This window comes from Phalangium opilio, unplaced genomic scaffold (assembly GCF_054372755.1).
Source record: "Phalangium opilio isolate 3A_F unplaced genomic scaffold, DU_Popi_V2 ptg000217l_1, whole genome shotgun sequence".
Taxonomy (NCBI): domain Eukaryota; kingdom Metazoa; phylum Arthropoda; class Arachnida; order Opiliones; family Phalangiidae; genus Phalangium; species Phalangium opilio.
Window position 1 is genome coordinate 7,994,297 of NW_028324218.1, and position 14,599 is coordinate 8,008,895.

General features: G+C 35.7%; 1 protein-coding gene and 1 long non-coding RNA gene across 4 annotated transcripts in view; one reads left to right on the forward strand and one right to left on the reverse strand.

Moving 5' to 3' along the window:
- The window catches only part of LOC149616056 (uncharacterized), a 204,769-nt gene that overhangs the window by 17,857 nt on the left and 172,313 nt on the right, over nt 1–14,599 (reverse strand). The window contains exon 4 of the long non-coding RNA XR_016375918.1: nt 813–1,058. This is a non-coding gene — a long non-coding RNA (uncharacterized LOC149616056). The remainder of the gene's footprint in view (nt 1–812; nt 1,059–14,599) is intronic.
- The window catches only part of FMRFa (FMRFamide related propeptide), a 59,055-nt gene that overhangs the window by 12,853 nt on the left and 31,603 nt on the right, over nt 1–14,599 (forward strand). The gene's annotated exons all lie outside the window — the stretch shown is intronic.

A 14,599-nucleotide genomic window follows, 5' to 3' on the forward strand; every position in this document is an offset into this window, starting at 1 on the left:
AACAGGAATATATACAGTTAATTGGAATAATTGTGTATCCTACCAATTTTCTCAACGTATCCAGGCGGATTTTGTGGGAAGAGCTACACTAATCATTATGTAAGACCAATTTTACCTCGCGAATAATCTATCTCGCTGTGTGTACACCTAGTGGCTACCAATTTATGAGACGTGACGTACAGTCAGTTCTCAATTAAGCCCAGCCCACAAAACCCGCATAGAAATTAACACGGAAGATACAAAGGCACAATGAATCCTTTTATCTGTACTGCATTCCTGGTGTGAATGGCAGTGGCTGCACGTTATACCAAGAAGCGATACCTATTTTACTAGGTAGAAGGAGGGTATAAGATGCCTAAGTATTCGGCGCCCATAGTCCACGTCCCCCTTTCAAAATACAAGGGGGAACGTAAAAGGAGGCCCCGGGCTATTTCGCCTCTCCTCAGCCGGAAAATATGACTGTTATTTTCGTCATTCGCGTCGCGCTGACGTGAGTTTTCAAGAACCATTGAGATGCTGGTTGTAATTCAGAGGCGGGGATTAACTCCGGACCTACTATACGTTTGGACTTGAGATAAAGCTAGAAATGTGGCGAATTTATACCTTCTCCCTAATAATCAAGATATCAGTTCTTGGTTATACAAATACTTTGTACTAGTATTCAAAGTTAGTTCACGTTTAGACATGAATGCGGTAAAAGGCGAACGTGCCTGTTTCGAACGGTAGCTCAACATACAAACTTCTGTATTATAAACCTTAATACATCAAAGATACGTGGACAGAGTAGAATAATGTAAGGCCGTTTAACTCACCTGCGACCATCTCCCATTAGCTTCCTCTCGTCTCGTCTTGCCTCAGTTCGATTATAATTTCAATGAATTTCTTTTTTTTCGCAATCGGCCTTTTCTTTGTGTATGGAATATTACACGAGGGCTTACGGTTTTTCTTCTCCATTGATTGAAATCTCTTAGCTCCTTTGGGATCGATGGGAATTTTTCTCTTAGGGTTTTGATATGCTCGCTACTATGCATGATTTATGATCAATCTAGAAAAGGCGTCTGTAAAGAAATCGGGAAATTCACTTTTTCTTTATGTAAGAGAAAGTGTTAGGTTTGTATATAAAGGGTGTTTCTGATAAGTCTATTATAAATTGAAGGGTGCATGTGTTCTTAGGGTCAAAGTGAAAAGGAAGGGTCAAAGAACATGATGCGGTCTACAACATTAAGTTACGGAGATATGGGCTTCTAAATATTGATTGGCTCCAAAACAAATGAAGGAAATAGTAATATCACATGTGGAGTAAGATATATCAGCCTTCATTTGTCTTGAATCTAAGATCGTTACTGAACCTGTATCTATTGAAGAAGTTTAACTGCTATTATCTGGTTAAGTAAAGCTTATTACTGCATATGGTGAAACGAGGGATAGATTTAATTTTAGAAGTAGGAATGGAGAACAGAGAAACGTGGGCGCGCGTCAAAGTCCCGAACCCCCTACCCCGGGACGGAGGGGTATGAAAGAAGAGGCGGGTCATAGCGACAGAGGTAAAAAGGAATTGACGTATTTTTCGCTGTCCCTGTCAGCAACGTCATCAAAACGTAGTTTAAGTGAGCCAATAAGATAATTTAAAATTTTCGTTATATGGCCCCTCGTTACGGGAGGGGCTATATACTGGGCTATGAGTCGGACTGAAGTAATTGCTAACCGTTCACCATTTCCACTTCTAAAATTAAATCTATCCCTGGTGTGACTTATGTTTGGAAGCCATTATCTCATTAGTAGTGGATCCCGTGACCTTTGACACTTTTCACTCAGTTTTACTGGAAGAATACACCCTTTAATTTATGGCAGACTTATCGGAAACACCCTGTATAATACATGAATTTTTAAAGGATAATATTTTCAATTTCAGTTATTTCAACTTAAATATTTAAAAGTAAACTTAGAAATAATAAATATATAGATATTTCATCTGAGGATTGACCAATACATGAAAATACTAGAAAATAGTTGAAAATTTATGAAACCTCAGTTTTTAAAAGATTTATCTTGACCGTAACTCTGATTTTTAAAGAAAAATATACTTTTGAGTAAAAGATCAAATAAGTTATTCAACTGTGGAATTATTTTAAATTACTTTTAATCAAAGTCTTTCACTTTAAATAGATAGTAGATTAAAGGGATAGTAGGGTATAATTTAGATTTCGCATTAAAATTTTGGTAATTTTAAATTGCTGAAATGTAAAAAATTGCGAAAAATTCATTTCAGCCTTACAGGTTTTTATAAATATGACAATTAAAAATACTTCAAAAATGGAAAACAAAATAAGCTTTTTGACATTGCAATGACGTCATAACTGTGTCGCATTTTCAATATAAAACTATTTTTAGCTTAACAAAAGATAGTAGAAATAAATTACTCGGGTTTTATTTAGTCAAATCAAAAGCTTCTAATTAAAATTTAAATTAATTTAATTCTAAAGAAATATTAATTATTTTAAAAACTATATACCTTTCGTCGATAAGAAAATAAAATATTTTTAATTTTCCTTAAAAATATCTGAAATATTAGTTAAAATTAATTTTAACTGATTTGCAGAATATGAAATATCATTGATAACTGTTATTCAACAACAGTTTTTAACTAGAAATTTCAGCCTGATTAATATATAATGTTGAACCAATCTGAAAAGTAACAGTAATCATGGCATTATCAGTCTAGCTAGCTTTAGAGTAAAGGAGGGATTTCTTATAATTAATCCATTAGTATATTACACGGAAACCAGGAAGATCCTTGGAGATTTCTTGTGGCTTTTGGTACACTTATCTTTCCACCAAATTAGAAATCTTTTTCCTGCTGCTACTACAGTCGATGGAAGTTCCCATAGACAGTGTGATAGCATAGAGGATATACCGTAGAGGAGTAGACAGTTGTAGTGTTCCGTTCTGGTTAAAAAATTTTTGGAGATACTTCAGGATGCGCACTCGGTTGGTAGACACGTGGTTGCCTTTGTCTAAATATTGCTCTCCGCCGACATCTATTTAAATCACTAACTGATAACCAACGCCCACCCCAAACCGTTTGCCCTAGAAGGCTGAAAATTTGCAGGAACGTTACTCATAAGTAGTAGGCGCGTACTAAGAAAGATTTTTCCAATCCGCCGCCATCTTAGTAAATGGCGCCCAGAAATGTAAAAAATCTTTTCTATGCAACAAAGTCCGCGCGTTTCAACCGATTTCGCAAATATTTAGTACAATGGTTTCCAACAACCTATAGTAAAAATTTGGCGAGATATTCCCTTGGGTATTAGTAAAGGCTAAAGTGTCTACTCCTCTGGTCTATATTCTCTATGGTAATAGTGAGTTAGTCTAAAGACGGGTTTTATTTTGTAGTACTTTCTTGCAAAGTTTAAACCTCCATTTTACTTCACTAGAATTTAGTATTAAATGTAACTAGCTTGACAAGGACAAATTATTTTACTTTCTAAAATATGAATCAAGTTTTTAATTATTAATTATGAAAAACAATAGACTTCCTATGATTTCTCTGTAGTGTCCTTGCTTAATTTCAACTGAGAGGGTATATTGGTAGTCTAAATTGAATGCCCTGAGATGACGACTTCCAATATGGTCTCAACAATCGAGGTAAAAGATAGGAGGGTGTGACGTCACAAGGAAGTTCCTAGTACCAGACTATAGTGTCTCTTTAGAGTACAAAGTAACCGCAGACAACAGAAGGCATAAAAAGGGAAGGGAAAGTCAGATTAGTGGAATCAATAAATGGACTTGTCCGAAGCAATTTCGACCCCAGAGCCTTGAGGTTTTATCGGAATGCAATAGAGTGAAGATAGTCTAGGTCTAAGTCATTATCTTACAGTCCAGTAAACTCATGAATGTCGTAGACCCTCCAGCTGTCTGGAGTCAACCGTGGATTGTATTACAATACGCCGTTTCACAGACGTAACTGACGGATATCGACAACCTTACCTGATATTTCCAATTCCCAATCAATACAGTATAATACTGCGGGCATCAGTGACCCCTAAATTTTATTAAGTATACAGGGTGTAACATAACAAAGGAACACCTATTCTCTTTCAGACGATCGAACCTTTTGGCTCAGCTTGATGGGTCAACTCGAGTTGAATCAAGTTGTTGGATCGTGTGAATAGACGCTGGATGGGTTGGGTCACCAAAAAAGTTGACTAGGAAAAATTGGATCAGTGATCCAAATTTTGCTGACTCAACTTTTCAATTTCATTTCTCCAGCCAATCAAAATGAATTACAAAAATAGCCTTTTTCGCGGCTTATTTCGTAAGTGCTTAGGTAGGTGGCGCTTAAAAAGTTCCATTTTGGCGGTAAAAGTTTAGTCGTGTGAAAAGGGAGGATTTACTTCACTTTTCCCTTCAAAAGTTGGGCAAGTTGATACAACTTTTTGACCCATCGAGCTGAGTCAAAAAGTTGGATCGTCTGAAAGAGCCTTAAAATGATTTTGTACAATTCGTGAAAGCTTATCTGCATTTCATATCGCTACCTTTAAAAGCAATGTCATAGTCGGTAACAAATATTTCCCTTTTATGATAACAGGATTAGATACAGGTATTAATATGTCCCCATAAATCCCATGTTAATGTTACTTAAATCCATGGAGATAATTATAGGCCAATTCTATAATGGTCTGGACACCAATTAAGGGTTACATGAAATCATTTAAATTTAGATCAATTAAAGATAGTATAATCAAAGTTTGAAAATAGAAGCGTTTCAGATGAAGTTGGTTTATGAAACTTATACGAAAGGATCGTTTTTGTTATGGTTTTCCATAACTTTCCGCTTTTGTATTTGGATTGCGTGTACAATTGAGTTCCGGATATAGTCACTAGAAATTTGTCTAGACCACATGGGAATTATTGCCTCAATCATACATAACAAATATGTCGTGTCAGTGGATTAAAACTTTTCTGTGCACGGAATTCTTATACCTTTTTCATAAATTCATAATCAACTTTGAAGTTTCTATCTCTGAATGCGGCGCCCCTAGGGAAGAAAATCTCACTCTTGTATTTATGGTGGCCGATATCTCTTAGGCCCAGGACGCAGCTAGGAGACCTTCCATCAAAGAGGTAATGATGGATACTTAAAGAGGATTATTCACTTATGCTTTCGTTAATTAGGAATTCCCACTAAATCATAATCAGATAGGATCAGTGCTGATTAAAAAATACAGCAACTTAAATATCCTTATATTTTTCTATCATATTACCACATCCCATAAAATTTCGATAAATTATGTTGTTTCAATGCATTTGAAGCAGAATTTTGAACATAAAAGTCAATGTGTTCTTTTGTTTATAATTTTATATGCATACAAACCTACCATATATTTCACGCTAGTAAGCAGGACTTATCAGTAGAGATAGCACTAAAACGCTTAAAAAATACTTAATTACACAATAAAACTGTAAGCCACAAAGAGAACGTAAAAAGTTAATGATTTTCTACGCGTTACGATTGTAATTTCGTCTTATAATGAGACATCAACAGGACCTGCATAGCAACAAAACTAACCATAACTAAGAATTTTATTGAAAAATTAAAGTAGCTTTTATGGTGCTAACATATATTTCCATATATTTGTTTGCACTCAAATAGGTTTTAAAAACTTGGTATAAATCTATCACAAAAATCTTTTAACTTTCAAGTTATGACCTAAACAATGTTGGGGTCCGTTGACCAAAAAGGTTTTCTTTGCAATATCTTTCCCTAGGGGTTTACTTTTTCTATTGACTATAGATTTTTACCAAAATTAATTGGTAGTTATAAAGCCGAGGGAAAATTTTAAGAAAATACTTGTTTCAAATAAAGTTGTAAAATAACCTTACCTTAAATTTAACTAAAACACAAAATGAAAGGAGGTATGTTTTAATTAGCTTGTTTCGCTTTACTCTTATGAACATAAAAGCTCTTTAATTACAGAGATGGAGTTAATTTTAGAAGTAGGAATGGAGAACTGTTAGTATTTACTTCAGTCCGACTCATAGCTCAGTATAGAGCTACACCTAACGAAAACTTTAAATTATCTTATTGGCTCACTTTAAGTACGTTTTGATGACGTTACTGACGGGGATGGCGAAAAACACGTAGTTCCATTTTACCTCTGTCACTATGACCCGCCTCTTCTTTCATACCCCCCCCCCATCCCGTGAAGGAGGCCCGGGACTTTGACGCGCGCCCAGATAACTCTGTTCTCCATTCCTACTTCTAAAATTAAACCTATCCCAGGTTTGGCTTAATTCTTATGAACCTAAAAGATCTTTAATTACTTATGGTGAAAGTTATTTTACATATATATAAAATAGCCTAGATAACATCGGAGCCCCTGCACAACTCCAATACCGCATCGTTAATTGCTGTTAGGACATGTACACATCCAAAAATGGTTCGGAGGAAAGCAAGCGATATAACGTTATGTTTATATTGCCCTGTTTACTAAAGTGCGTATAAAAGTAATGCAAGACGATTGACGAGAGACCAAATATTGGTTGAAAGGTGTGCCGTGTAAGAGTATATGGTCCATATAGTAACTTTCATATAACCGTGTTGGATTTCCCGAGCCGTACCTCTAGGCTCAAGTACACAACCAATCGCTGCGGTTTTTCCCCTACGGTATTGCCTAGAATATCTAATAATAAGAACCATTAATCATCTACCCATACACTTTCGCAGTCTGTCCATGATTGTGGAACTAATACAGCCAAAGGTACCGTAGTTATAAGGAACCGTTACTAAGTTAACATGCACTAAGCCTTTGAAAGCATTGGTTGCAATACATTCCAAGTGTTTCCATCGCTCAATTTGGCTTATTAGCTTCTGTGTTGCCAAGGTACACACAGTTCTTGTCATTTGGGACTACGCTTAGATTATTTTATTCAAAATTACATACGAATATTTGAAATTGGAACTGTGGTTCTTCCTACAGTATGAAATGAGCAATTGGAACCTACAAATTAGTCCTATTTGAGAAGCAGACAACATTTCAATTTTTCTCTTGTCTAATTTAAAATATAGAGCAAGGCGTAGGTAGACTACAGTTGGGTTACATCTGAGACTTCGATTTAAATTAGGCTTAGCTACCGTATTTTAAAATTATGTCACATGATCAAATGCCTGAAACGTCGAAAGTAACTTGAACATCACTTTAACAAAAACACGAAAGACAATGTACTATTCCGCAAAACAAAACTGATAGATTTTTTTAATTTTGCCTTAAACACCAACAATATGGATTAAATTAAACGGAAAACCGTATATTTACACGCATGAACTCGTGCAATTAACAGTTAATTAAGTATTCCAATAACTAAAACACAAATAGCTCATTTAGGGTTAGTTTCTGGACCTGTATTTATAGCTTTAATCTTAAAATGATTCGAATGGAATATGAATTTTAATATCAATAGACCATTCGATTAATGCCAGCAGAGAATCAAACACCTTAATAGGTTACTTCCCTCGTGCCAAGAACCACCGTTAGAGGCAGTGCGAGTCTGTTAGCCTCCCTCGTGTCTGGCTCCATCTGTCGTTGACTCTTGACTCGAGGCAAACAACCTAATAAGGCAATCCCGCCTCTGTGCGTTGGTATCTCTAAAAGTAATTAATAAAATGGTCTATAGCTGTTCGTATATACGTTTCAACAAACACTAGAAACAATCCTAAAACAAACAAAACTCAACAGTTTCCGGGAAAATAAACCCAAAGTTCTGTTATTGACTTTCACATGAACCTATTTCGTATATATTCACTATAAATAACCATCCGTATTCGCTCCCATCTACAAGCAGTCACTTGTAAAATACTTGAACTTATCAATATTAAACCTTGACGGAAAATACTAGAGAAAGCGTTGCCCCAAAAATCAGAGCTCAATTCGGTTGAATGAAACTTACTTGAATGCATTCGTGTATAGAATCGACTACAACAAAAATCCAATAACGAATTTGGAGGATTGAGCTGTAGAGCTAGACATAAACAAGTTGAAGTTGAAGGATATTACAGTGATGGTATTGTCACGTGGAGTAGCGAGTGATACGTCTCTAACCTCTGAAGCAACGAAATGTTTGTTGTTTTTCGTTTCCAAAACGTACTATATATCAAAACATTCTGAATCTGAAGCATACGCGCAAAAGTAACGCGGCGTTAAGATTTTTGACTCTTCTGGCCGCCATTTTAAAATATTACGTAAAGAAATTTCTAGTGCTCCCTCTGGTGAACCGCCCCGTTACAAAGGAGTTGTAGAAATGTCTATCATTAAATCCTGAACGTAGCCCTGATATGTTAATTCAACAAAAACCTCGAGGACTGTCTAGAAGATATTGCAAACAATTAAACTAAATATTATTGAATTCGATTGAAATGTGCAGAAGTTATTCTGTAAGAAAAGTTTGGATTGTTTTTCTGGATAACAGACCATTTTGGTGAAACTAAAAGGGAAAGACCCGAGGTAAAACTTAACCTTCCATCTCGCTTTTTGGCGCCTGCGCTGTCTTTTGTATCATGAGACTGCGCAGAGATGGCAATTAATCATCACTCATGTATGTCCCAATACCGAGGGTTGCCTACCCCTTTTTTTTATATCGAAAAGGCCTATTGCCAATTCATTCAAGAACGAAGCCTATTCAGAAGAACTTTCCTAGTGTCTACCTAATACTTTAAAACAACCATAACTGTTTCGGGCTTCCTTGGTAAAGCCGAGCATTGATTACAAATCAGTCAGAACTTCTAGTTCTATTGACATAGGCAGGAATAAATACAGCTAATAGAAATTATTTTGCGCCCAATCTCCTATATTAATTTCTATGCGGGTATTGTGGGCCGGGATTGAGATCTTACTATCCGTGGTCACGCCTCATAATTCTGATGGCGTCTTTGTAACTCTAATTTCATTGGTTTGTAGCAACGCGAGATGCAACACGCATCGGGATAGATTATAAATTCGCGAGGTAAAATTCCTCATACATAATGATTAGTCTAGTTAGCTCTTCCCACAAAATCCCCCTAGTTAGGTTGAGTGGAAAAGGCTGGTTACACAATAATTCCTAGTAACTGTATTTATTCCTGAATATAGATAGGCAAATAAATAAACTGGGTCAGGCATCACCTTTATCGTCAGTAATTGATAAAGAACTATACCGGATTTTGTATAATCACTTGGCGTTTAGGATATAAATCAAGGTTTTGGGTTTAGGGTATAATTTATGCTAATGAACATATCTTCAAACAGAGACCGGCTCCTTGAACAGTCGATACGCTTACCGCAAACTTACTAACCGTCTCAGCTGCCTTATTAGTCGCGGAAGACCGATGCCTTATTGCGTGCGATATGAATATGCTTAAGCAACTGCTTTGGATGAACTGATCCAGCTAGAGTAAACGACCCATTATAAATGCCTCTAATAATTACGAAGTTCATGAGAATGTATGAATTTGAAAGCTGTATAGCACGATCCCAATTATTACTCAATATTGTAGGTTTTGATTATTTATGCGAGAAGCTTAACTGTTAATTATTTACGTGATACTTTGTAAACTAAACGTTAAATCAATGCTGAGCGTGAAATATGTTTGGTTTGATCAAGAGGAAATTGAGGCGGAGTATGAAACTCGGAATTCGTGAATTGAAAACGAGATGAGTGACTTTGAAACGTACTTCAGATTGAACTAAAAGGTTTATGAACTAAATTATCTCCTGGAAATATGCATTACATGTTTATTATCATCGCAAGATTCTTTATGGGGGCATAAGTTTATAAGATATGTACCATGAGTTTGACACTCGTGATGCCAGTGACTTACAGCTCGAGCTAGTTCGAAAACGACGTGGGAATTGATTACATTCGGTGTTTCAGTCCATCTTCCTGTTTAGTCTGTACTAAGCCTTTGACAGCATAGGCCTTAATTCACTTTACCTCGAATCTATGACCTACCTCACACTCTTCATGACCAGCTCCGGTTTGTAACCAATGACAATTTTATGGAACATATCATATGAACTTATGTAGGCGTTACTGAGAAATTTACTTCAAACTGCTATCATAAATCTTCTCTTCTATGTTGTAAGTCACATGGTGTGTGATAACCCCCCTTAGATATTAAAAAATAATTCAAACAAATTCGAAACTGAAACAAAGAAATAAAATTTCGAGCCTGCACTTTGTAAAAGACAGTAAAATTCTGAGGCCTAGAAAGTTTTGCAAAATCGAGGGGATAATCACTTTAAATACGTTGTTGATTTTCATTATACATTTTACCACCCAATAAATTTCCATTCAAATCTATTTAAAGATATAAATTTGACAGTCAATATTTGACGTTACAAAAATCAATACTCCTCATGCAGCTCTCTACGTCACACTCTGTCACTGAGTGACCAAAACAGCCAACTACTAAAGTGTATGACGTAGTTGGGGTCAAAACCACGTCAGTTACGGCGTCATCAAATTGAATAACTCAGAAATATGACTGCAAAATTACTATAAGATAAACTTATAAAGCTTGAAACCCTAGAATAGCTTTCAGTGGCGCAAGATATTTTAAATAGAATGCTTCGACGTGCATTTAGACATTTTATTCACTGGAAATTTACCCCAAATCTTAAGCGCAACACCATATGTCCCCATCTTGGACCCGGAAGTAATATTAAAAATAAGCTGACATTCAAAATAACTTATTTCTTTTGAATAAGACCATACTTTTTAATAGCAAAACTGCGGCAGAGACAACTAGCTAAGAAACAAAATTTAATATGGAAAACTGTCACGAAACGGAAATAGCCCTGTCTAGAATCCAATAAGCGTATGAACACTTTCGTCCAAGAGTTATATACTATAAAAGAACAGGATATTACTCCCGTTATTAAAAATTTTATACTGAAACTAAGACTAAAGAATTATGAATGGAATATTTTAAGGAGGTTAGCCTTTTGGGGAATATGAAGTACTGTACGTCATGATTTGTTATTAGCAAAAACATCGTATATTTTCGTATAAATATTTAATATTGTAACAAGACGCGATATCTAGTTTACTAGGGAGAAGTTTTAAATTCGCCACATTTCTAGCTTCATCTTCAGTCCAAACGTATAGTAGGTCCGGAGTTAATCCCGCCGCCTCTAAATTACAACCAGCATGTCTCATTGGTCCTTGAAAACTCACGTCAGCGCGACGCGGATGACAAAAAAATACGTATAACGCTTTGTTGCTAGTGTTACAATATTTTAGCCTTCAGATTGAAACTATTACACATATGACAGTTTTCGTATCAGTGATGGAGGCTCTTTATTAAACCATAGATAATATTTACGAGTTAGGAAGGAAGGAGAGTTTGTCTTGTCATAATCCCCCTCTTAGCTTGAACCGTAGAGAAATATTTAGCTTTACAAGCCATAAAACATAAAAGGCATCGAGACCTGATCACCAAGGCCAATATATGAATTTTTGAGGATGACCATTCAAGCTTTGTTTCACAAAGCCTCTTAATCTTCAATATTTTAAAGTGGAAGAAAAACTGGATCATCTTTAAAATTTGTAGCCTATACAGCATGTTTCTCAGAGGTCTGTTAGAAATTAAGGAAGATGTTCTCTCAGCGATTTTGAGTAGAAAATGTAACTTCTATGACATTTCGCCACAAGGCCCACCGTTTTCGAGATATGATTTGAGTGTTTTAGGCATGACCCATCAGATAAATTAGCATAATGTTTCAGCTTCTTAATCAAATTTAAGAGGCCATCCGAAATAATGTGGCTTGTATTCAAGTACTGCGTTTGCATATTAAATTTTTTAGAGAAAAGTTGTAAAAGAGTTTTAGCAAACGCTATATCCAGGTTTCTGTAATTTCGCAGCTGGCAAATATAATCATAAATTAACTTCCTCTTTTGAACCTTGACCTCAAGCTCTTTTGTAATCCACCCAGAATTTTGGGAATGCAATCTATCTATTTGCGTAACAGTCTATCAGAATTCTGAAACCAGATGCCTATAAATCTACACGGCATTAAAACCTTAGGGGAAATGAAGAACTTTTCAACTTTAGATCATCTCAACTACCCACCCTTTTGTACTATTCCATCCCAATTCAAGAATACCAAAAAAATATATAAAACTTTTACATCTATAGCTGCCTTAGAAATGGTTTAGAAATTGCGAAATTGCCCCATCGTAAGATCAAACAGTCACCCTAGAGATCGCAGACTTTGTAGGTGGTCCAACTCAGAAATCATAAAGGCGGGAATCACTTGGGGGGACCCGTCGTGGGCTGGCTCATACTCGGAAATAAAGCATCCATTTTCTACTACCAAGAAGAAGAAACTTTTTTAGGCTTACTGTTAAGACCAACTTCAATGCTTTCTCACATTCTGGACTTCACTACTACTAAGGCAAAAGAAAGTATATTATTTAGTGTAATTTTGCTAGAACTAGGCCAATATACTGTAATTAGCTTCCGTGATAAACTTATTTTAAAAGAAAAAGATGTAACAATACGCAGTGCGACTATAAGCAGAATATTATGACTTATATCCTTTGAAGTATAAGACTAAGGCTTGCTATCTCTATTAGTCAAAAATGCTTATGAGTAGAAGATTTTTTTCCTCAGTAACGTAATATTCCAGAGCTCTTGAAAGAAAAGGGCTTACAGATCAACAGCGTGCCTCTGATAAGTCTGCCATAGATTGCGGGGCTATCAATGTTTGAAAGCACATATCTCTGCAATTTAATGTTGTGGTCCCAATGTTATGACCCTAAAAACACACCCTTTAGATTGAATATCAAAACACTCTGTATATTTTCCAACGTGCTCGAGTCTCATACTTCCCAGAACAGAACTTATTAACTTCTGCTGTAAGTACTGCAAAATGCCCTATACCAAGGCTTAAGGACAGTTTATGGTTCTCACTCTAACGCCGACAACTTGTTGCGGTCAGTTTGTATCGACGGATCTCTTATTGGACGTCAATCGATTAAACTGCAGTGTCGTGGAACATTGGGTCGAAGGAAAAACCTTTCTAAGTTCATTTGGTTGTATCAAGAAGTGATATTTTGTTTATTAGGGAGCAGGTATAAATTAGTCACATTTCCAGCTTTATCTCCAGTCAAAACGTAGGTCCGGAGTTAATCCCCGCCTCTAAATTACAACCAGCATCTGGTTGGTTCTTGAAAACTCACGTCAGCGCGACGCGAATGACGAAAATTACGTATTTTCCGACTGAGGAGAGGCAAAATAGCCCAGCCTCCTTATAACTTCTATTCTGAAAGGGGGACTGGGACTATGGCCCGCGAATACTTAGGCTTCATACAACTTCTCCCTAATAAACTATATATCACTTCTTGGTTGTATTCTAAGTTAGTTTATTCAAAATCTATTTGAAAAAGCGTTTCTTTCAAGAGATTTAGCGATAATTATTATTTGTTTTATAAAAACTTCATTAGCTACTTATAATAACCAGAAGTCGGTAAAAGTTTCGATGGGGAAGGGAGGATTTAATAACTAGTGGTTATAGAGAAATCACATCTTGTTAAGTTCAAAAGCGATGATATTCTGGTGAGGCGCTGTCAAAGGCTTAGTACAGATTAAATAGGAAGATGGACAGCAGAACCGAGTGTAGTCAATTCTCGCTTGTAAGTCTCTGGCATTACGAGGTATAGGTAGCGTCATACTTATGGAAGGAACATATCTTATAAACTTATGCTCGAAACTATGGCGTTAGCTAGTAACAACATCTCAAATTAGTAAATTCCTCTACGCCGATTTTACAGCTAGTCTAAGGAAGCGTAAACAAAGAATTAAATTTTCTTAAAGTTAACTAATGCACACCACAGATGTTAATTATTCAACTACTGTTCTTTTATGTTTCAAAGGCTTAAAATTCCCAGTACAGGGAATTAGAAATTTCCTTAGAAAGGTATGTACAGTTCTTACGACTTCTGATTTAACTAAGTAAGTGCTAAAACTTTTCCATTAGAACATTCTTAAGGTACTTCAAGTGAGCAGCCTGATTTTTAACGGAGTTGTAACACAAAGAAACCGCCTTGTTAAAACAGTGAAAATCATGAATGAATGTAGTATAAGTCAAACTAAAACTAAGCGAGTTAGTCGCCCCCTCTTCACGAGTAGTTCTCCATTATCTTAAAATGTGCTTTTACTCGCCTTGCTGAGATTAAATCTCACAACCTTTCCTAGAGGGGTTGGACAATACTGTGATTTCTGTAATCTACAACGCATTTATTTTTTTTTTGTTAACTTTCAGTTAGTTTTATTTTTTACTTACATTCGTGTTCTTTAGATTTGAATCAAGAATTATGTAAACGTATCACGCAATTTTTCTTTTAATAAATTACATAAATACATTTATGGAGTGATTTCAAAAAAAGAATTTCATGTATTTGACAAAAGTGTAATTAATGAAAAACCATTTTTTTGTTTACTATATTTACATCTGTTAAAATAAATGAGGATGAAAAGTAAAAATCAAATAATTTTTTGCCATTTTGTTCACTAATTGTAAGACATATCTGTTTATATTGAAACATCAAGGAAATACATTAG